This window comes from Pinus tabuliformis, chromosome 4_2, assembly GCF_031772625.1.
Source record: "Pinus tabuliformis cultivar Carrire ecotype Pingquan chromosome 4_2, CPIR1, whole genome shotgun sequence".
NCBI classification, from domain to species: domain Eukaryota; kingdom Viridiplantae; phylum Streptophyta; class Pinopsida; order Pinales; family Pinaceae; genus Pinus; species Pinus tabuliformis.
In genome coordinates, this window is record NC_142304.1 from 758,093,030 (window position 1) to 758,117,295 (window position 24,266).

The 24,266-nt window shown below is 37.2% G+C and overlaps 1 pseudogene across 1 annotated transcript in view; it reads right to left on the minus strand.

Annotated features, from left to right (window-relative positions):
• Positions 1 to 10,176: 10,176 nt before the first annotated feature.
• Positions 10,177 to 24,266, minus strand: part of LOC149171813 (ABC transporter B family member 4-like) — a 31,162-nt pseudogene continuing 17,072 nt past the window's right edge. The window contains exons 2-8 of the transcript XR_016259248.1: positions 13,691 to 13,929; positions 13,039 to 13,564; positions 12,649 to 12,940; positions 12,082 to 12,284; positions 11,699 to 11,984; positions 11,183 to 11,256; positions 10,177 to 10,886 (exon numbers count right to left, since the gene is read on the minus strand). The product of XR_016259248.1 is annotated as an ABC transporter B family member 4-like (transcript). The remainder of the gene's footprint in view (positions 10,887 to 11,182; positions 11,257 to 11,698; positions 11,985 to 12,081; positions 12,285 to 12,648; positions 12,941 to 13,038; positions 13,565 to 13,690; positions 13,930 to 24,266) is intronic.

Consider the following 24,266-nt stretch of genomic DNA (forward strand, 5'->3'; position numbering starts at 1 on the left):
GGACTGCAGGTGGACCCAAACAAAATAGCTATCATCCAAAGGGTCCCACCTCCTCAAAAGCATAGAGATGTCAGAAGTTTCCTAGGGTTAGCTGGATACTACCAAAGGTTCATAAAGGACTTCAGCAAGTTGGCCTCTCCTTTATTTGGTTTGTTGGCCAAAGACTCCGAGTTTATATCGTCAAAAAGCTGTCAAGAGGCCTTCGACATCCTAAAGGATAATTTAACCACTGCACCGATTCTCCGAGGCCCCAACTGGGCCCTCCCCTTTCATATTCATGTTGATGTCTCACACAAAGCCATAGGAGCAGCCCTAGGTCAGATAGATGAAAAATTGCCTTATGCTATCTATTTTGTTAGTGAGAATCTATCAAAGGTTGAACTAAATTATATAGTAACTGAAAAGGAACTCCTGGCTGTTGTGCATTCATTAAACCAATTCAGGCATTATATTACAGGATATCAAACATTTGTGCATACTGACCATGATACAATCAAGTATTTAATGAATAAATCAGATGTGAATGCTCAAATTATAAGATGGTTACTTTTATTACAGCAGTTTGATCTAACCATTGTTGATAAGCTTGGTAATGAAAATGTTATTCCAGACTTTTTGTCTAGAGTAAATCTGCCTGCAGGTGAAGAAGGAATGGTGGATGACCAGTTACCGAATGAGCACTTATTTGCTATTTCAGTTCTCTCTTCGTGGTTTTCTGATATAGAAAACTATTTGGTATTAGCACAGTTCCCACCAAACTTGTCTTCCAAAGAAAATAGCAAGATAGTCAGGAAAAGTGCCCCCTTCACTTGGATTGGGGGCAATATTTTCAAACTTGGGCCAGATCAAATCTTGAGAAGGTGTGTCAGGGAGGAGGAATTCTTTGACATCCTTCTGACCTGTCATGATGGGCCTTGTGAAGGTCACTTTGCAGCAATGAGGAAAACATTCAAAGTGCTACAAGCAGGCTATTATTGGCCCACTCTTCATCAAGATGTAAAAAAATATGCTAGTAAGTGTGATCGGTGCCAGAGGATGGGAAGGCCTACTTCAAGAGATGAAATTCCTCTGTAGCATCAAGTGAATTTCGAGCCATTTGACAAGTGGAGTGTGGACTTCATTGGGCCTATTGACCCTCCTTCAAATAAAAAAATAGTACATTATTGTGTGCACTAATTATTTGACTAAGTGGGCTGAAACCAAGGAAATTAAGGCAGCAACAGAAGAGAAGGTGGTTGAGATCCTAAGGGAGAATGTATTCTACAAATTTGGGTACCCTAGAAAGCTGGTCACAAACCAAGGCAGCCAGTTTACCTCCAACATGATTGAAAACTTGCTCAGCCATCACAAGATCAAGAATAGAACCGCCACTCCCTATCATCCACAAGCTAATGGACAAGTGGAGGTGACTAACAGAGCACTGGAGGGCATCTTGACCAAAGTGGTGAGCAGCAGTAGGAAGGATTGGAAAAAAAGGCTAGTTGAGGCCACTTGGGCCTATAATACCACATTGAAGACCACCACTGGATTCACACCCTATGAACTGTTCTATGGGAAAAAGGCCTTGCTATCCATTGAATTTGAATATAACACATTAAGGATGGCAACCCAACTAGATCTAGATCTCAGCAGTGCACAGAAAGAGAGATTGTTCCAGTTGAATGGTATGGATGAATTCAAAATGCAAGCCCTCCTACATACAGAGGTAGTTCAACTTCAGAGGAAGATCTGGCATGATAAAAATATCAAGGAGAAGTAATTTCAGGAAGGCGATTGGGCGTTGTTATATGATTCTAGGTATAAAGACTTCAAGGGAAAGTTAGGGACAAGATGGCTCAGACCTTCTGTTGTGGAAATATGCCATGATAATGGTTCAGTGCAAATCAGAACCATAGATGAAGAAGCCATTCTTTTTTTTGTTAATGGACACCGATTGAAAATTTACAAGAGACCTTTATCAAAACAAGAGTTCATTGAAGATATCAATAAAACAATGATGATAGTGAAGCAAGTTCCATCTCCTCCCTCATCAAATCACTGAAAAAAGAAGGAAAAAATATAAGGACTCAAGTGAAAACCTCCATGAGGCACTTGAGTCCCATCATTGGGTTGAAAACCTCTTGAGGTGGCTTAATGGTGTCAAAAAAAAAAAACAAAAAACAAAAAACAAAAAAAGAAGAAAAAGAAAATAAGAAAGATCCCAGGGTGAAAACCTTTCTTGAGGCACCCAAGGCAAATAGCTAGGGTGAAAACCTCTCAGAGGTAGCCTAGTTGTTTTTTCAAATATATATATATATGTATATATATATATATATATATATATATATATATATATATGTATATATATATATATATATGTATATATATATATATATATATATATATATATATATGTATATATATATCATGGAATTTCCATTTGTAGGTGGGCAAGAAGGACAGTCAAGGAGCAAAAGAGGATCCCAAGGAGACCCCTGCCACTCACATATTTATTTTTTCACTCATTACCATGCATCCCTCCATCATTTCTGTCGCTTTTCCACTCCATTGCTTTAGTTTATAAAAAGACTGTGTTTTCTACAGGATCCCCTGTATTCCTACAGGATCCTCTGAAGACCTATAGGATGATCCTGTAGGAATTACAATGACCCAAAAATTCTACAGGAAGAAATCGGAAGGAAAACGATGGACTTGTTAGGCCCATAAAATTCACCCTCTTCATGATCTATCACCACACCTTGTCTACCATCATCATCCCTGCACTCACCATTCAAAAAAACTAGTTTCAAGAGTTTTTTACAGTCTTCGAAAAATGAAAACAGAGAAAAATAAAGAGCATCACCTGAATATTCTTTGCTCTCCACACTCCCACTCCTTCTTTCCATCCATGTCACCATCCTCATAGCGTCAACAAGAAAAATGATTAAATATTTTTGAGGGAGAAGCAGCTACAGGACATCCTGTAGTAGCCTATCCCATAGAATACCAATCACACCAACAACAAGTCTTCACCATGATGATCCATGAGCTCCAAAGCAGCAACATCATATCTTCAACCACAGGTACCTGCAAAAACAAAGAAGCCATTAGCAGAAACCAAGAAGAGGAAGAAGAATGACATGCAACAAATATACACAACAACACCTCTGGTCTTCAACAACTACAACATAGCATTGGAACCATAGGTAAGTATCCAACTCGCTCTCTCATATGCATCATGTAATCAAAAAAATGTAAGGGTTATGAGATAGTTGGTTTATAAGTGAAAAGGTGGCCAATTAACTTGGCCACCTTTGTTCAGTCAACACATGCACAACTGAGTGTCCTCTCACATGTGGCTACAGTCAACTCAAAGACAGAGAAGGAGTAGGACAAAAAGTGGTTAAAACTATAGATCCATAAGGTGGGAACTGATTACGAGGAGTGGGAAATGATGAGGTGGTAGTGGGGACCAATGGTCCAAAAATGGAAACGTACCTTTGCTACCAGCACAACACCTCACCCCAAATCACCATAAGAAAAAATAAAACATCGTTCCCATGCTTTCATGCATTTCACTTCCTCGAAACTCCCTCACTCAAGTCACTCTCATACCCAGGCAACCCACCGGAAGCAAAACTCCATCGTTTCCCTGCACAAGAATTCATACAAGACTGCAAAAGAATTCCTACAGGAGCATGCACAGGAATTCCTACAGGATACACAGAGACTATCTGCAGGATTGGCAGAGTATAGTCCAGAAGGGATATCACAGGAGTTGGCCACTGAAAACGATCTAAAGAGGTAGGATCTATAATTACATCCCTCTTTGCAAGTAAATGAACCAAGAATCCTCTAAGTTTGAGTGAATTTAGCAACTGTGTGAAGGGAATTAAATACACAGTCATCTCTGTTTTGGTTCTGCATTTGAAAAATTGTTTCAACCCTCTCATTTTCTCCTCAACCTTCGTGAGCAAGATGATGGGAGTGTTTAATAGGAGAGAACCCACCAACACTGTGAGAATTCAACAACACCCCCAAGTGCTTTAAATCTTCACAAGACATAATTGGATGGGGTTTTTCGAAAAATTCAGAGGATATGATGATGAGGTGGCTCAAGAATTTTCTCTCTTCCTCACTCCACTGACCAGAATCTATGCCACTATTGTAATAAGGGGCCTCACTATAGATATCACCCCTGAGCTCATCAACAGAGTCACCACACTCCCCCTAGGAATACCATGGAGGAAAGAAGACAAAGGAGATAGCAAGGTTGCCAAAAGAAAATTCTTTTTAGAAGGTGAGGAACCCACTGAGGACAAAAATGGAGTAAGGATGGAAAGTCTACCATATCTATGGAATGAGGTAGGCTACCAACTAATCAAATACATCTCATGTGAGGGTAGGTACAATGTTGTCTATGGCTATCATTTTAGGATCCTTGAAGAATTAAGATTCGGAGAAAAAACACCCCCTCACCAAAGGCTCAACATACCATACTTCCTGCTTCAATCACTCATCGACTCAAGCATCAAAGTGAAGGAGGGAAATTCACAACAGTTAGCTCACCATGGGTTGATTGGGATCCTCATAGAAGATTCCCTCCAAAACCTCAGAACTCTTATAACATGGTCAATTTTCAGAGACATGCCAGCAGAGGATGACATAAAAGCTCTCACTTATGATGTTAGTCCTACTCTCAGTGAAGAGGAAGTAAAACAGGAAGAGGAAGATACAAAAGAAGAAAAGGATGAGATGGATGAAGAAGGAGATGACACAGAGGAACATGATGAAGATGAAGAAGAAGAGGGAGAAGAGAAGGAGGATGATGAAGAAACAAAGGAGGAAATTAAGGAGGAAACTGATAGAGATGACAAAGATCTACAAGAAGAAGAAGACAGGAAGGGCATAGAGGAAGAAGGCAATGGAAAAGAGGGGAAAGAAAACAAGGAAGAGTCACTTAGGGTGTCTCCAGAAGCCACTGAGAGAAAGGCAATAGCTACCTTCACTGCTCTTAGCACCCCAATCAAGAAAAAAGGAAAAAGGAAGAGGCAAACCCCATTATATTTCAGGACAAGAAAGAGCATAAGAATAAGACAGTGGAAGCCCCAAACATCAACCAAAATTCCTATTGTGATTGAAGACTCCCCTACACAAAAAGATAAAATGCCTTCCCCTAAGTCCCCTATCACTTATGTGAGGAGGCCTACTACTAGATCCACTTCATCCAAGGGAAAGACAATCCTACAGGATACACAGTAAAATCTACAAGAAGCAAAAACAGTCCTAGAGGATACTCCACTGAATCTACATGAGGCGTTGAAATTGGAAAGAAAGGTAGGGGAGCAACAAGAAACTAAAGAAGAGGACCTAGAGACAAAATAACCCAGCCCCCGACCTAACCTGGACTCATATTACTAGTTTATTGAAGGAGGTAGGGTCACACCTCAAAAGTTTTCCATCCCACTGTTCTTTGAGCTTGAGAAGGAGAGGGCTAGAACTCACCGATGGATGCAGATCGCCAAATCAAAGGGGGTGGAAGACATTAGGCACATGGAAGAGAAACTCAAGGAGATGGGTAGAGAGCTAAGTGGCTTGAGGGATAGAGAAGCTATAATGAGAAATCAACTAGAGACAGAAAATGCATGGCTAAGGGGACAACTCCAGGAAAGAGAGAATCAATTAGCATGTATGGCCAGTCTCTCCTTGGAAGCAATTAGTGTAGGATGCTAGCTAAATCTTATGCTCTCTACCTCAAAGAATAATGGCTACAGTTTTAGATTAAGACCCTAGCACAGAGAGAAACCATGCCATTTCTGGACTACAGGAAGTTTATTGATCTTTGTGATCAAAGTACACTAGAAGATAGGGCCAAAATAGCTGATTTTTATTTGCACAACATGGCCCTCACAAACCTGAATGTATGGGACCCTAATGCCAAGCTAGGAGATCTACAATTAATGGCTTTGGCATCATGGATGAACCACGAAGAGTCAAGAGCTACAGAGATGAAAAGGATATTGGAAAGAGAGCAAACTAAACCTCTTCTTATTAGATTTGAACAACAAAATCCCATGGCCCTCATCAGTACCCATAATTTGATTGCAAATGATCCTCAATTGGCACCTAGGTATCTTGCTACCCAAGAGAAAGAAATTTCACATTTTGAGGACATGTTCAGGTTGCTAGGAGATGATAGTATACATGCTTCCTTGAGGAGATGGAACACCCTAACATACAACTTAAAGATAAGAGAATATCACTCTCCTCAAAGGTTGAGAGAAGCACTCAATAGGACACCTATGTATAAGAAATCTATGCAAAGATTGAAGGTCAATTGGATAGGCCTAAAACTCAGTCCACCACTACTCTTAGGGATGCTAGAAGGGAGAAAAGAAGAAGAAGAAAAGAGGCATTGGGAAGAGGTAGAAAAGAAAGCAGGCTTCTATGAACAAGAATAAGAGACCACAACAGAGGCATGGGATGTCAGAGAGGCCACCAGAGCCATGAAGGATATGGATATTGACTAAGTTTCTCAGAGGATGAGCAACACTTTTAGTAGGGGGGTGATGATGAGCCTCATCATTCGGTAATTATATGGGCCTTAATTCACCTCCTAGCTTAGTCAAACCAACTTTTCTCATAACTTATTACATGTTTTTGATTATATTTTGTTTATGAGGTGAGTTAGAGTTAGATATTATGCTTTGTGGTCTAATATGCATTGAATGCGGGATTAAAGGAGAAAATCAAGGAATTTTGGCAAAGACCAAGGTCAAAACTTGAATGGCACAAGGGAGAGGGATTATAGGAGGCAACTCCTCCTCATTTAATACTCCTCCATTCAAATATTCCTCCATTCATCACATCATCTCGGAGTGCAAACAACCAAATCATGAGGACTAGAAGGCAGTCAAGCAAGTGAGAGACAAAGTACCAGTTTATCTCGAGTTTGGGAGTCCAACCTCCCTAATTTTGAGGAAGTCATTGGGGACTTTAGATGTATAAGTAGAGAGGCCTATGACCTCAGTAGGATTCAGATTTTTTATTGTGAAACACTACTCTATTTTCGAGCTGCAAAAATTGTGACAGTTCTTTTGATGTAATTTGATGTTTTGGTAATAAGAATGAGTTTTGTTTTGAGCCAGCAATAAGTTAACTTAGAGGGTTGAAGCTCTTGGGTCAGGGCCCAACCCTAGCAGCCAAGGCTCCTCTTGATTGTACATGTATGTTTAGTGTAGATTCATAGCTTAATTGTTAATTTGCTTATTAGATGCATTTCCATTTCAAGTAGTGTAGATTAGATTGGTTGTGTGATAGTTTGCTTCCATTTGTGCCTTATTTCAAGTAGCAAGTTAGCAAGGAGAAAAAGGATCACCACAAGGTTATTAGCAGGTGTCTCAGCATCACTTCCTCCCTTTGGGACCATGACTTGAGGAAGGGACCCTTAAGCAGCCCCAAAAACACAGATTTTTAGTTCTTTTATGAGCTTTGGAGTTTGTTGTCTTTAATTTAGTATTTGGTTAATGTTACAAGGTAGAATCCATTGTCATATTTTTCATCTACATTTCTGCAGTAGATGTCATTCATGCTTTCATTCCTTTCAACAACTTTCTTCATGCATAGTATAGGCAGTTGACTCATTAATTCTATTTTTCTAGTTTATGAAAATGTATCTTGTTGCATATCTTTTGGGAGACACACATGTTTTATATAGAGCAGGTGCTTCAAGAGGAGACAAAGACTTCATAGCCAGTAGTCACCTTCCACTTCATCCACCTTAGCCATCCCTTGTTTTCACCATCACCCTCACTAGTTTTTCATCATTTTTCATTAAAATTCTCCCAAACACATTGAGCGAATCTAGCCATCTACCATCTTGGATATTGACTGCTGAATGATCCTAGACCTTCTAACACTCCATTCCACCCATCACATACCTTTCCTAGGTCTCCCATCACCTCCAACACCTCACATTTAGCTCTCGCTTGTATTCTGTAGGTTTCCTGTAATTCCTACAGGATCATCCTGTAGGTTTTCCTGAAACGGCCTGTTTTGAGGCTGAATTGATGAAAAACCTCTAGGAAACCACAAAACGCCTCCTAGGGATCCTCCACACCATCCAACCACTTCATAAACCTTCTAGCCATCCTCAAACACCTTTAATCCACTTGCCACATCCACAAGAACAATTAGTTTGCATAAAAAGACCAAAAAAAGTGAAAACAGATTTAGTTTAGTTTCTTTACTTGCACATTAGTATTGTTTGATGCTTCTTACTTCTGCAACTTAGATAGTAGCATTTGTTTTGTGTTGATTTAGCATTTCTTCTTAGCATAGCTTCTTAAATGGTTAATTAGGGTATGGTGTGGTTTAGCATTACATGTTGACCTTCTCCATTACTATAGTAGAGTAACTCTCTTAGAGTAGATTTACCTTTTTTCCATCAAAGAATCAAACTTCTTCCGACTCCATAAAAGTCTGGCTTGGAACCCCAGTGGTCTTTCGCCAGCAGAACAGTGACAATAGACAGAACCATCACTTTTACTTGTGCATACAGCACTATCACCTCCAAGTTTGTACAAACCCTGGGTTGATAAGTAAATTTGGTAGCCCAGGAGTTGCAGCATCCTTGCTGCAATATTGGCGCTCATCACTTATTAATAAAGGATTTTTGAGAATTCACTGCAAAGTTTGAATATTGTGGTTGCCGACTACTATTGATTAGTCTTTTTCTTCTTCAACTTTTGTAGTTACATGAGGTTTTTACTTCCTTCTATTCAAGGTTATTGATTTATGACAATTACAAAATTTTAGGAGCATAGCCATTTGGTTTGGGCCTACTTCCACATTAGAGAGAACTATAATGTAATGGGTATTTTCTCTTTTTTGTTTAAAAGAAGAAATTAACTAGTTTTGTCGTGAGAATTATCTTATTTATATTATAGAGATTCATTGCTTTGATAATTCAAAAATCTACATTCATCTTTTTCAATAATTTTTTTTCTGGCCTCGTGGAGTTCACATACAAATGGTTCTCAAGCTACTTCTTTATTATTAAAACGTTGAAGTGAACTCTCACAAATGTACTTGAGTTCCATGTTTATTATTAAAGAATCGAAGTGATTACCAAACCAATTATGCCTTCCTTGTTGGTAACTTTCGTGTTGATGTATCGAGAACTCTTTCTTTTTACCAATTTCTTTTCTTTTCTTTAGAGAACAACTTTTATCATGTTGTAGACACCATATTTGGGAAACAATATGATCTTTCTTAAAATTTAGTTAACTCTTCATGTAGCTCCATTATTGTTTTAATCCTATGAGAATAACATTTTCATTTGTAATATGCTTATGCTTGAATATTAATTTGAAATTTTTGGTGACCATTTATTTATATAATGAAGAACTGATCATTTATAGTGTAATAGCTACTTAATTATATATATAATGAAAAATCTATTCTTGCATCTTCCTGTTTTTCCTCCTTTCACCTTAATAGTTCCAAGGACAAAAATATTGTTGATATTGGTGCATCTAACAGAGGTGAGAGAGAAAAACAAACAAATATCTAGTCTAATGAAATTGAGGAAAGAAATATGACCATGAAATTGAAAACACAACTAGTTTTCAAGAAGTTCATATACAATATGTCATTGGAAAACTAGTTAAAATTCACGTTTGAAAGGGACATTTCCATCCCGTGTAATTATAGTGTTTAAATGAAAAAATGTAAATATGTACTAACTTGATCAATAAAAGTCCATTTTCTAAAGGAAGAAAGTAGCTCACTTCAAAAGTAGCTCACTTCAAGTAAGTAGTTTAGATATGTAGATAAGCTGGGATTATTTATTTGCTTGGATTTATTGATAAATGATAATAACATAATTATGCTTTTGCACTTTATCCATGTATGAGTTAGCCACTTGGATAAAATGTATCCAAGAGACCTTTTTTTTCACTTTTGATGTGGAAGCTATATGTAGTTCAAGGAATTTTTTAGGGGTTAATATTGACAGCTAGCTTAATTTTTCATATTTAAAAAAAAAAAAAAACATTTGTGAATTTCCATTTTTTCTGAAAATAATTGGCCCAAATTGTAGAGTTTAAAAGTATTTTACTTTAAAAATAGCCAAAAATTTATAAAGACTATATAAAATCATTAGAAATTTGAATATTTTTACAAAAATATGGCCAAACATAGTATAGTTAGCATATCAAGAGCTACTGAGATTAATTAAGGTTTCTAAACCTTAAGATAAATTTTCATCCTTAAAATTTCCTCTGATGAAGTTTCACCAAGAATGCATAAGCTCCATCTTTAATGGAAACATGATTTCTTTGTTCTGCAATAACTCCATTCTTCATCACATTCTTCATCACAGCTATGATGTCTGCATCTTTAATTGTTAAAAGACAATGAGCAATAACAATAGTGGTCTTATTTACCATTACACGATTTAATGCATCTTGAACTACCCGCTCAGATTCAGCATGCAACGCACTTGTAGTTTCGTCTAACAACAATATCATAGGGTCTTTAATTATTGCTCTTGCAATTGCTATTCGTTGCTTCTGACCTCCAGATAACCGCACCCTGCGCTCCCCCACACGTGTGTTATATCCTTCGGGAAGTTCCTGAGCATTTGAAGCTTTAGCCACTGTTACAATTTGCTCATCAGAAACAAGGCCATCCTGTTCATAAGAAATATTTGCAGAAATTGAATCATTAAACAAAATAGGCTCTTGACTAACCAAGCCCATTTGTTGCCTCAACCATTTAATTTGCAGTTTTTTTATTTCAACTACATCAAGTAATATGTAGCCCGAGTCAAGATCATAGAATCGTTCCAAAAACGAAATAACAGTTGATTTACCACTTCCACTTTCTCCCACAAGAGCAACACTCTACCATGATCAACACCCAAAAAGAAAAGCCAATATTAAGACTTGGGACAATTAAGTATAAACCAATTATTCTAACTCAAATACACCTATCATTATGTATATTACAACAAAACATTTTATTACCAAATCCACAAATCACCTTTCGAGAACGGATGATGATGCTTCAATCTCTGAATATTTGTATGTGAGGGCCAGTAGGATATTTAAAATTAACATGTTGAAACTCAATGTCACCTTTTATATTTTCTAATGTAGTTCCCGAGAAATCACTTGCATCAATCAAGGATTTTGAACACTGAATTGACAGACAATTTGACTTTTGCAATATTAGGGCTCATGCCTGTTATCTGGAAAACCCTCATGGCATCGACTGTGAGAGGAAAAAAATCCTACAAAAACACTCTATGGGCTTAGAAATGCAATGATACTAAGATACACCAAGTACATAAAATCCAATGGAAGATACATTTCTTAGAAAATGATGATAAACTCATTATTATAATTAATTACCAGCCGTTTCATATAATGGCAGCGGCTAACCAGCCTGCCATAGGGCATTAAATGCCCGGGGAGATGCAGGCTGGATAGCCTGCTAACACGAAATTGGACACTAAATAAGAATGGGAATTTGCGTGTTAGCGGGCTATCCAGTCTGCATCTCCCCAGGCATTTAATGCACTATGGCAGGCTGGCTGATTAGCTGCTGACTCATATAATTACACAATATTTTATAGGCCTAATAACTCTAATAATTCCAATATCACATAATAAATAATTGCATTCTCATTTGAAATTTTTTCAAATAGGCAAACTATTATGAGTAATATTTACGTTAAAAACATTGGCAAAAGTTGTTTCCCCGCGTTCAACCATTTGAGACCCTGCCCAAAAGCTAAATGCATATACTGAATACAACATGAAATTTGCAATCCCAAAACTAAATCCGCTTAAAATTCCCTCTCGAACTCCTCCTTTCAAAGAAGCATAACACTTTTCATTATAAAGGCCCATCACCTTGTCCTCTGCAGAAAAAGAGGCAACAGTCCGAATGCTTCCAACAGCATCATTTGCAACTTGACTGGCTTCCTCATACATCACCTGAAATATAAGTCCTTCCAATTAGTAATAACATTGCAAAATGGTTAAAGCATTAAACAAGAGTCAAAGCTCTTTAGGAAAGAGATAATTCATCTACTTGAACATCATCATCCCGGAGACCAACTACAGCAGGCAAGGAAGCAGAATTATGAGTACCACCCAAGGAATCATGCAAATGTATTTCCATCCGCTGAGAATCATTTGCAAATTGTTCTTCTGATGGATGCGTTTCCTGCAGAGTGTTCATGATGAGATGGGAGAATGCCCCAGATGGGTTCATGATAAGCTGCAAATGCGAACCTGAAAATAACATTTCTCAGATTCATTTTTGTCCGTTGAACTATGGGGATGTTAGATTATAGATTTGTCAGAAATGTTTTAGTGGATGTTGATAACCTAAAACCTGAAAATAATGTTTTAGTGGATGTTAATAACCTGAAAATAACATTTCTCGGATCCATTAATAGATCTGCACGAGTAATGAGTAATGATCTGAAAAGATGCCTTTTGCAAAATATCAACTACATTCTGTCGGTTGAACAGTGCGGAATGGAGAAGAAATGTTTTAGTTATAAGCAAGTGGATGTTAGATTGTAGATTTGTTAGAAATGTTTTAGTGGATGTTAATAAAGATTGTAAACATTGAAGCATTGTAGAAATTTACCCTTTTCAACAATACAGCCACGCTCGACCACAGCGATCATATCGGCGTTTCTGACAGTAGTCAAACGATGTGCAACAATAACTGTTGTTCTATTTATCATGATTCTATCCAGAGCTTCTTGAACCACTCTTTCAGACTGTACATCCAAGGCACTGGTAGCTTCATCGAGGAGGAGAATTCGGGGATCTTTCAAAATAGCCCTGGCAATTGCAATCCTTTGCTTTTGGCCTCCAGATAATTGGCTCCCATGCTGTCCCACCATTGTATCAAACCCTAGAAAGAGTAACCATGACTGTCAGCATACACAAATTGGCAGTCATGCAAAAGAAATGTATTTCCACAAGGAGGACCAAAACCGATTACCCATAATCAAGATCTATTTCTACAAACCTGCAGCATGTTACTAATAAATTTTGCTGAATTAGCAAGCTCTGCAGCAGCCTGTATTTCCTCTGGTGTTGCCCCATCTTTACCATAGGCAATATTCTCCTTAATAGTGGTTGCAAAGAGAGTAGCTTTCTGGCTTACAAGTCCAATTTTTTGCCTTATCCATTTAAGTTGAAATTGTTTGATATTGACACTATCTATAAGAACTTCACCAGATTGTGGGTCATAGAATCTCTCTATGAGACTTATAACTGTGGACTTCCCACTTCCACTCTCTCCAACTAAAGCTGCAGTGGTACCTCTGGGTATTTCCAATGAGAATCCAGAAAATATTTGAACATCAGGCCTCGCTGGATAACTGAAGTGTACATCTTTAAGCTCAAGGTCACCCTGAATATCCTCAAGTACCAATCCATTTGTATCATATACATCAATCTCTGGCTTTCTATCAATTGTCTAAAACATTTTGTAAGCTGCAGTTTGTCCAACTTCACAGGTATTCAAACATTCTACCGTCTGGCCCAGAGACCTGAAATCCAGCATAATATTTCTCATTAATTAACATGAATTTATGTAGTTTAAATCGGTGAAAAAAAAGAGTCAAATTTCCTGACCAAGTGACAATAATGCATTTTACAATGTACATTCAACTTACGTGCCTCCAATCACAAGTGCAACGAGGATATTGATCACACTGCCGCCCGAATATCCTTCATTAATAACTAAAAGTGATCCATACCAAACAGCCAATGCATAGCTGCAGAAGATAATAAATAGGATAGACCCAAAACCAAAACCAGTTGCCAACCCTAGGTGAGCAGTAGCCTTGTAAGCAATGATTAGGGACCTTTCATAGTCAGTCACAGCATTCTTCTGGCCAGAAAATGACGCAACCTAAATTTAACTAATCCGTGTTATTAATATGAGGACATAGTAACCTCAAAAGTTCAAAAATAAAGAAACCTCTCTTTGTGCCATGACATTCGTGTTATTAATATGAGGACATAGTAACCTCAAAAGCTCAAAAATAAAGAAACCTCTCTTTGTGCCATGACATGCTTACCGTTCTAATTGCACCAATTTTCTGCTCCACAACATTTCAAGCTTCCGCATATGCTTGCTGGCCTTTGCTTGCCATCTTTGATATTGTCATCTGCATAACAACGCTTGCCAGTGCAATAAGGGGAATCATGCATAGCAATGCTAGGGTAAGTTTCCAGGGGAATCATGCATAGCAATGCTAGGGTAAGTTTTCATTGTAGGAATTTACAGGGTAAGTTCCTAGAAAGAACACCAAAAGGACACCGCTCACAACCAGATCTCAAATCAATACACCAGTATTTTTGACGTGGTTAAAACACTCAAAGAGGGAAACAATCCACGGCCTGAGCCAACGTGGCCACTTCAAGCAATTTATTAATCAAAGAATGAAAATTTACATAAGCTTTCTCTCATAGACGGATTACCCGAACAATGACCCTCCATGCGCTTTAAATAGAACTCATGGACCAATCGGGTGTCAAGCCACGGATCAAGTGTCGGCAATACCGAGGAGAGAGTGAACCGTCGGATCACTACATATCGTGACCGTCGGATTGTAAGTTACAAAATGTACAACGGTAAAGAAACACACTTTACCTAACTCTATACTAGACCAAGTTGAACTTAACTATTTCCTATGTGTCGGAATATCCTAACATCCCCCCTTAAGAACAACTTGGGATAGGATTGAAGGATTTACAAATATGACACAATAGGAGAAGGAAGGAGGCACTAGAGCCTATCCCCCCTTAGTGACAACTTCATGAACTCCAAGCATATATCGAAGTTTAGTGAACTTCGCCTCTGTGAGAGTCTTTGTGAAGATGTCTGCAACCTGATCATCTGTTGAACAATATTGCACTTCAAGAACATGGTCATGAATGAGCTTTCTGATGAAGTGCATGTGTAGTTCAATGTGTTTGCTGCGCTGATGCTGGACTGGATCTTTGCATAGCTGAATGGCACTTTGATTATCACACCAAAGTGTGGTTGGATGCTGCTACTCAAAGCCAAACTCTGATAGGATCTGACGAAGCCACAAGGCTTCCTTACTAGCTTCCACGACACCACAATACTCTGCTTCTACTGACGAAAGAGAAATGGCAGCCTGTTTCTTACAAGCCCATGTAATAGGTCCTGAACCAAGAGTGAAGACATAACCGGCAGTAGACTTCCAATCATCAGGGTCACCAGCACAATCAGAATCAGTGAAACCAACTAATAGAGGAGCTGCTTTGGCACTGTAATGAATCCCAAACTATACTGTACCTCGAAAATAATGAAGTATTCTTTTAGTTGCTTTCCAATGACTTTCACGGGGGTTTTGCATAAAACGAGCAACAAGGCCAACAACAAAGGAAAGGTCAGGACGAGTATGAGTTAAATACAAGAGTTTTCCTACAAGTTGACGGTATAAGGTAGCATCATCTTCAGGAGAAGTACAAGAGACTGAATGTTTGACTCCAGACTGAAAGGGAGAAGGGGCTGGCTTACAGTCTTCCATGTGAAAATGACGAAGAATATCACAAGCATACTTGGACTGGGAAAGGGAAATACCCTCCTTGGATTGCAAGACTTGAAGACCGAGAAAATAGTGTAAGTGTCCTAAGTCTGTCATTTCAAATTTCCTTTTAAGGTTGGACTTCACATGGTTGATAAGGTTGGGATCACTACCAGTAAGAATAAGATCATCAACATAAAGAACAAGGATGATAAGAGAGTTGCCCACTTTCTTGGTGTAGACAGTGTTGTCAGAATAACACCTAGAAAAGCCAGATTCTAAAAGAAAGCTATCCATTTTGGCATACCAAGCCCGAGGAGCTTGCTTGAGACCATAAAGAGATTTCTTAAGTCAACATACAAGGCTGGAGTCTGTTTGGATGAAGCCAATGGGTTGTTCCATAAAGGCAATGAAAAAACCTCCCAAGAATGTGGACGTGAGCTGGACGAATTTCCCAACCTGAACAAACGGCGGAAAATATTAGTATACAAATCTTATGTGGAAAATGCAAACAAAATGATAAGAGTAATGTAAGTACATTGTTAATTTGCTTTTCAATTACAAATTTTCAGTATTTTATGAGAGATTTTTCGGCATAAATCACAATAAATTTCATTTGTCGATGGGTTTCAAACCAACCAGTGTGGTTCACAAGTTGAAGAATCAGATCTAGCTTAGCATCTTAAATAGTTAGATCAGAACATCCAACGGCTAAAAGCCAGATCAGTCTTCAACTTCAAAACTTGCAAGCGTGCCCGTTCAAATTGATGAACTTTGGTAGCAATGGCTTTTCCATGCAAGGATTCGATTATTGAATTGAGGCTTCTGTGATCCATATCAAGTTTATGAGAGATTTTTCGGCGTAAATCACAAGAAATTTCATTTGTTGACGCGTTTCGAACCAACCAGTGTGGTTCATCGTCAGGACAAGTTGAAGAATCAAATCTAGCTTAGCATCTTAAATAGTTAGATCAGAACATCCAATGGTTAAAAGCAAGATCAGTCTTCAACTTCGAAACCTACAAGCGTGCCCGTTCAAATTGATGAACTTTAGTAGCAATGGCTTTTCCGTGCAAGGATTCGCCGTTAGACAATATAGCTAGTCAAGAATTATAGCCATTGGATGTTCTGATCTAACTATTTAAGATGCTAAGCTAGATCTGATTCTTCAACTTATCCTGACGATGAACCACACTGGTTGGTTCGAAACGCGTCGACAAATGAAATTTCTTGTGATTTACGCCGAAAAATCTATCATAAACTTGATATGGATCACAGAAGCCTCAATTCAACAAAATTTCAGTAGTTATCTAGTTAAAAATCAGTTATACCATTTAATTTATATTAAAAATATAGAATACAGGTTGATGCTGTAGGAAGTTAAGTAGAAATTGGAAATATATTTGGAATTCATTTTGTTATTGTGCATATGGGAAGTTAAGTAGAAATTGAAAATAAATTTGGAATTCATTTTGTTATTGTGCATTTCTTTGTGGGTATAGACATAGTCACTGTTTTCGATTAACATATTAATATATTGAAATCAAAGCCAAAGAGGACGTGATCTGTGTGCGTGCAGTGTACGATTGTTCAACGTAGGAGAGTTGTTGTCATATGTCACTGCCGCTTTATAAGGAATGTGTCCAGAACTTTAGACCTAACGTTCCACTTGAAGGAGACACATCAACTAAGGAAGATGCCCCAGTAAATATTTGTGTGAACAAGAGGATTGAGTGTTTGCAATATTTGTATGAACAATCATGCCTCTATGAACCTTTGCCATTGCAATAATATTCCTCGTTTCCTTGTTAACTTTTGCCTCTTCCACCTTTTCCCTCTGTTTCTTGATCTTCCTTTGCCTCTAGAAAGATAGTCTTGAATGTCTTTTCAAGCTAAGTAATGTTATTTTTGTCTTGAATTTGTGGTAGAGAAAAGACCCACCAAAAGGTTGACTTAGATCTTTTGCTTCTTTCATTCCCTCACTATTAAATCAATCTTTTTGGAAAGTCTTTTGAAAATGTTTTCAACTACCTCTTAATTTGGCACATTTTCTTTGTATATCTTCAACTAATTTATAATGTTCATTACTCAAATCATGTACCAATCTATCTACTTCCACTCCTTCATTACTAAACTTCCAAAGACTCTTATCAAAGTTTGCAGTTTCAATGTCTTCACCTTAGCGATACCTTAATAGACCCTCTCCAAGACATCATAGGTAGTTTTAGAGAACTTCACAAGAGAAATTTTGGGGAAGATAGTTTCATCCAATACATTTTAGATGAGATGCAATATCCTTGCGTACTTTGTTCTATGTTTTTTCAATTGATTTCTTTGATTATTTATCAAATTTATTTGGTTGTTTCATAATTCTGTATATCCACGAGATACACAACCCCAAACATCTTGAGTCGTCAATGGGATCATCATTTTTATCAATCATATTTCATACCTCTTCCGTGTAAAAGCTAAAATATGAGCAAAGCTTTGGCTTCTTGAAGTCAGTTGTGTATGCATTTTCAAATTATAGGGATCACCTATAAATTAAAAACAAACTACAAACAACCCACCGTTAAATACCTAAAAAAAGTCCCCTTTGTTCAAATCCCAATGGTCTTTGAAGTCATGACAACAATGAGCGTAACACTCTAAAAATATCTAGAATATTTATAACAATCCATGTTCCGGCCAAAGAATGTTCACAAACTCTCAACTATGCAAAACATGTCTATAGCAACGACAACGACCTAACCTTGGCAAGAAAATGTTCACAAATTTCTTAGCGTAAAAACGTCTTCTGCAACGGCCTATGTAGTCTTGCAAGAATGCAGGTCCGACATATTTGAGTGATCTACAATCTCAGTGATCAAAGAGCTTCACAACATTCGATTTGATTTTCTTCAACAACGTGAGAGTTGAAACATTGCTTTCAGTCAAATCATGGGGTTTTCTTCTCTCACATGGGATGCAACTTCAACTTTCTTCTCCGAAGCTTTCGTCCAAAATACAATGTCCTCTTTCTGCAAACACTCGCTCCTCTTGTTCACACAAATATTACAAACATTAGATGTTATTATTGCAATAAAGTTGGCCATCATGTGAGTGAATGTAGGAAGAAGCAAACTAATCTAGAAAAAAAAGGCTAATTATTCAAATATCTATAAGAGAAATGAAGAATTTTTGTTCCTTATATCTTTTGTCTCCCATGAAATCTCAAATGATGTGTGGTTTTTAGATAGTGGATGTAGTAATCACATGATTGGAAATGTAGATTTAATTTCAAATTTGGATCAATCATTAAAAACAAAAGTTAAATAAGTTATGGACTTTATTGTTGATGTTAAGGGAAAAGAAGTGGTCAATTTGATGACCAAATACAACTTTGAAAGATAACTTGATAAGCGTTGTCCAAATCTCTCAAAATGGGTGCAATGTTGTCTTCAAGAGAGAAGAGTGTTTCATTTATGATAAGCCTCATAGTAAGAATTTAACTGTTAAAATTTAGATGACCAAGAATTGAATGTATCCACTTGTGAAAACTTTTGGCAAACAATATACTTCATTTTCCATAAAGGCAACCTCCATGGATGATTGTTGGTTATGACATTCTAGACATGGTGATCTTCATTTTTGTGGCTTGAAGTTGTTGCAACCAAAAAGAATAGACAAAATTCTTCCTTCCATCCATGAACCACGTGGCACTTGTGAGTGATGCATTCTTGCATAGGGATAGTTTCTCTAAAGGTGTATCCTATAGAGAAAAGGATCCCTAGAGTTGGTTCATAATGGCTTGTGTCGACCAATGCAGACTTAGAGTCATGGAAGAAGTTATTATTTCCTAACTTTTATAGATGAATATGGAAAAAATACTTGGGTCAACTTCTTTGGGAAGAAATTGCAAGTATTTACCAAGTTCATATAATTGAAAACTCTGGTGGAGAAGTGGAGTTGCAATTGGATTCAAGTGTCATGATTAGATAAAGGAGGAAGTATGATTTGAATGAGTTTAGTAAATTTTGAAAACAACAATGCACCAAACAACAATTCACAACTATATATGCACTACAACATAATGGTGTACTCAAGAGGAAAAACATAATTATCATGAATGTGGTAAAGAGCATGCTAAAAAGGAAAAAATGTGTCTCACAAATTTTTGGAGGAAGAAATGGCTTGTTCTATACGTATTTGAAACAATTCACCTACTAGAAATATGAAAAATAATATTCCATAAGAGGCATGGTCAATGATGAAGGAGGATATTCAAACAAAGACCGCTTTTAACCCCTTGGGACAAAACTCATTTATTAAGGGAGCTAGTTCTCTAATTCTTTTACCATGGGAAGTTGAGTTCCCTAAGCCATTTTAATGTGTAATGTTTTAGTAATAGCCTAAAAGGAACCTATTTAGTTAGATGAGATGTTATCAAATTCCTATGTAACAAGGCAATCTAGCCAATTGAAGATATCGATTAGAAGTTAGGTTTAAATTTTGTTGAAAGTTATTTTATGAGATATTTTGTTTTATATAATGTTAGGTCCCTATAATACTAGTGATTCCCACATTAATATTGTCGTTGTATCCCTTATTGTTATTGTTGTGCCCCTATTGTCTCCATATTGTTATTATTGTGGCCCATTGAATCCCACTATTATTATTTTTGTGCCTTTATATTATTATTGTTAGGTCGAATTTGGTTATATTGTGACCCCTTAGACTCCTATATATAGAAAAAAAAGGTTCGTCATTTGAATCATCTAAGAATTGTTCATTTGTGTAATGTAAAGGAGGTTTCCCCCTCGAAGAGGCTTATTTCTAAGGCATTGATCTATCTTTTCTATCTTTTTATGAGCTAGTTTCATAACATTTGGTATTAGAGCTTTGGATTCTAGGTTTCGTTGCTCCAAATAGGTCATTGTGGAATTTTTGCTATAATGTTTTTTATGCGACATTTTAGAAGCTAAAGAAAAACCCATTTGAGATGAAATCTCGCTGAACCTCAAGCCTGAATTTTAGATCTTGTCTCTCTATATGTTCGGAGATATAATCTGAGGAAGTTAGGGATTTTGCAGACCCCCAAATTACATTCCAAACAGGTGACCTTGAGAAAATCATCATAAATTTTGCTCTATGCATCAGATTCAGTTCGTAAGAAGTTACAAAAAGAGGGCGGACTGTAGTTTTTTTGGGTATCATTCTCAGAACCTAAGGTTGAAACAATGACCCACAACACGTCATACAAGTTTTCTCTATTGAACTATTCTATACTCAGGTCATCGTGGGCGATTTGGCATAACTCTTCATTGGATAATCCAATCTTGATCAAACTTGGGGGGTTAGAAAGATTACTCAGAGGGTTACCGCAAGAAATTTTTTTAGACCTTGGAGATCCACAATTACATAGATACATCAGATTCAATATCAAGCTCCTACAAAGTGAAAAAAGGTGTGTAGTTTATTTTTTATTTTTGCATAAGCTTGGTTTGAAAAATTAGTTTGAAGGAATTCAAAGGGCATAGTGAAGCATTATTATCGGTAATTGATGCCCCGAAGAAAGAAAATGGAAACACCTAGTAAGAAACCTGAAAGCTCTAGCATGACTCATGAAGAAGAGGAAGAAATGCAACATGATATATCAAAATTACGAGACCAAGTGCAACAAATTTCACTTGCACAAAAAGTAACAGAAGCTAAGAGGATAGTTTAAAGAAATACGTAGAAGCTAAGATGTATGGCGTGGAAGCTAAGATGGATGGTTTAAAGAAAGGCATAGAAGCTAAGATGAATGATGTGGAAGTTAAGATGGATGGCGTGGAAGTTAATATGGATGGTGTGGAAGCTAAGGTGGATGATTTAAAAAAAGGCATGGAAGATTTGAAGACAGATTTGACAAAGCTTCTACAAGAAATGCTTACTAATGGCGAAAGGGTAGTAAAGGAAACTCATGATTAGAACAAAATAATTGTTAATCATGATTTCATAGACTCTAACGTTGGATCAAGGAACCACCATGTTCCAAAGATTGATATGAGGAAGTTTGATGACAAGGATCCCGGAACATGGATACTATAGATGGAGCAATTTTTCGATCTCCATAATGTGCAAAACACACAAAAGGTACGCATTGAAAATTTATATTTGGAACCAAATCAGTTTGTATGATATCGATGGCTTTGGTCTCGTAAACAAATTGTCACTCGGCCTATTTTTACGGATGAAATTGTAGCACATTATGAGGATACAAAAAGCAACACTTTTTTTAGCCATTTGATAAATCTAAAACAAAAAGGTTCAATGATGGAGCACATTGAGGGCTTCCAAAAATTGAATATAAGGGTGAAAGATATTTCAAAGGAGCATGGGATTGATGTGTTCATAAGGAATTTAAAAGATAACATACAACATGAGCTTCACCTTTGGGAACCAGATTCATTGGAGAAGGCATTCAGGTTGACAAGAAAAATGGAAAGCAAAATTATGGCAACAAGGAAGCCTACCACTCACAATCATAAATATGGAAGTGTTGCTGCCCCTAGCCATCCACAACCTACAAGGTTGACACCGCAACAATTGGAAGAAAAAAGAGCAAAAGGGCTTTGTTACAGTTGTGATAGAAAATACACTAAAGGTCATAAGTGTGCCGAAAAGAAATTACTTTACATAGATTGTGAAGAGGAGGAAGAAAAGAAACAAGAAACGTCAAAAAAAGAGGATATACACTAGGAACAAAGCCTATAAAAAGAAGAAATGAATTCGACCATATCTTGTAATGCATTGGCTAGAATTACCACTCAAACTATCAATATAGAAGGGCATATCAAGAAGAAAAAGGTAACAGTGCTGATTGATTCGGGAAGTACCCATAATTTTATTCATTGTAAGATAGCCAAGGAATTGAATTGCTTCCTATATCCAGCACCAGAGTGTCAAGTGATGGTTGCAAGTGGAGGAGCCATAAATTTCTCAGGAAAGTGCAATAACGTCAAGCTATCCATGGGAGAATACGTATTGAATAGCCCAATGATTTCCATTCCAATGGGTGGTGCTGATGTTGTACTAGGAGTCAAATGGTTACAATCCTTGGGTACAATATCTTTTAATTTTCAGGAACTTTTCATGAAATTCTCTTCAGAAGGAAAGGAAGTTGAATTAAGGAGTATCACAGGGAAACTGGGAAAGATAATCATCTCTAACGGAATGACAAAGCTTATAAAGAAAGAACAACGAGGCATAATTGCACAAATATGTTCACGAGAGGTTCCCGCATCGAAATCATCCATTTCTCCAGATCTCAAAAAGCCTTGGACAATCATTCCAAGGTATTTGAGACTCCCAAAGGCCTCCCACCTATTCGTGATCATGATCACGCTATTAATTTGATTCTAGGAAGTGTTCATCCAAACATTAGGCCTTACAGATATCCCTATGTCCAAAAAAGTGAAATTGAATGTATGGTTGCAGAAATGCTAGAGGCTCATATAATTCAACCTAGTCAAAGTTCTTTCTCTCTCTAGTAGTATTGGTTCACAAGAAGGATGGATCATGTCGCATGTGTCCAGATTATAGGGAGCTCAACAAGCTCACTATTAAAGATAAATTTCCCATTCCTATCATTGATGAATTATTGGATGAATTGCATGGATCAATTTACTTCACCAAGTTGAATCTTCTTTTAGGATATCATGAAATCAGAATGAAGATTGAAGACATTCCAAAAACGACATTTAGAACTCATGAGGGTCATTATGAATTTTTGGTCATGCCTTTTGGCCTTACTAATGCACTTTCTACATTTCAAGGTTTGATGAATTCCATTTTCAAAGCCTTCCTTAGAAAATTGTGTTAGCATTTTTTGATGATATACTAATCTACAACAAGTCTTGGAAGGATCATGTCCAACATGTTGACATAGTGCTCAAACTATTGGAGGAGAAACAATTATATGAAAAAATCTCCAAATGTTTCTTTGGAGTACAAGAGGTGGAATATCTAGGTCATATTGTAAGGAATGGAAAATCCCTACATCCATAAAGCATCTATGAGGATTTATCAAGATGACAGGGTATTATCGCAAGTTTGCTAAGAATTATGGGAGAATAGTAGCACCTCTAACAACATTATTGAAGAAATATACATTTTCATGGAGTCCAGAAGCAATGAAGGCATTTGAATATCTTAAAGAGACAATTTGCCAAGCACCAGTCTTAGCTAGACCAGACTTCACAAAAACCTTTATTATGGAATGTGATGCCTCAGGAAATGGAATTGGTGCTATTTTAATGCAAGAAGAAAGACCCATTGCTTTCGAAAGTCGTCCAATCAGAGGAAAGTATTTACACAAAGCTATTTATGAGAAGGAAATGTTGGCAATACTACATGCACTTAAGAAATGGCGACCCTACCTAATGGGAAGACACTTCAAGGTAAAAACAGATCAGGATAGTCTTAAATACTTTTTAGAACAAAGATTATCTTTAGAAGAGCAGCAAAAATGGGTCACAAAGATGTTGGGTTATGACTTTGAAAACATCTACAAAAAAGGGAAGCAAAATGTTGTGGCAGATGCACTCTCAAGAAAGGATGAGGATGTCAAAGCATTTCTTTGCACCATTTCTATTATCCAACTAGATTGGATAAACGAAGCAAGGGATGAATGGAAGAATGACGAGGAAGTGTGGGCACTCATTCA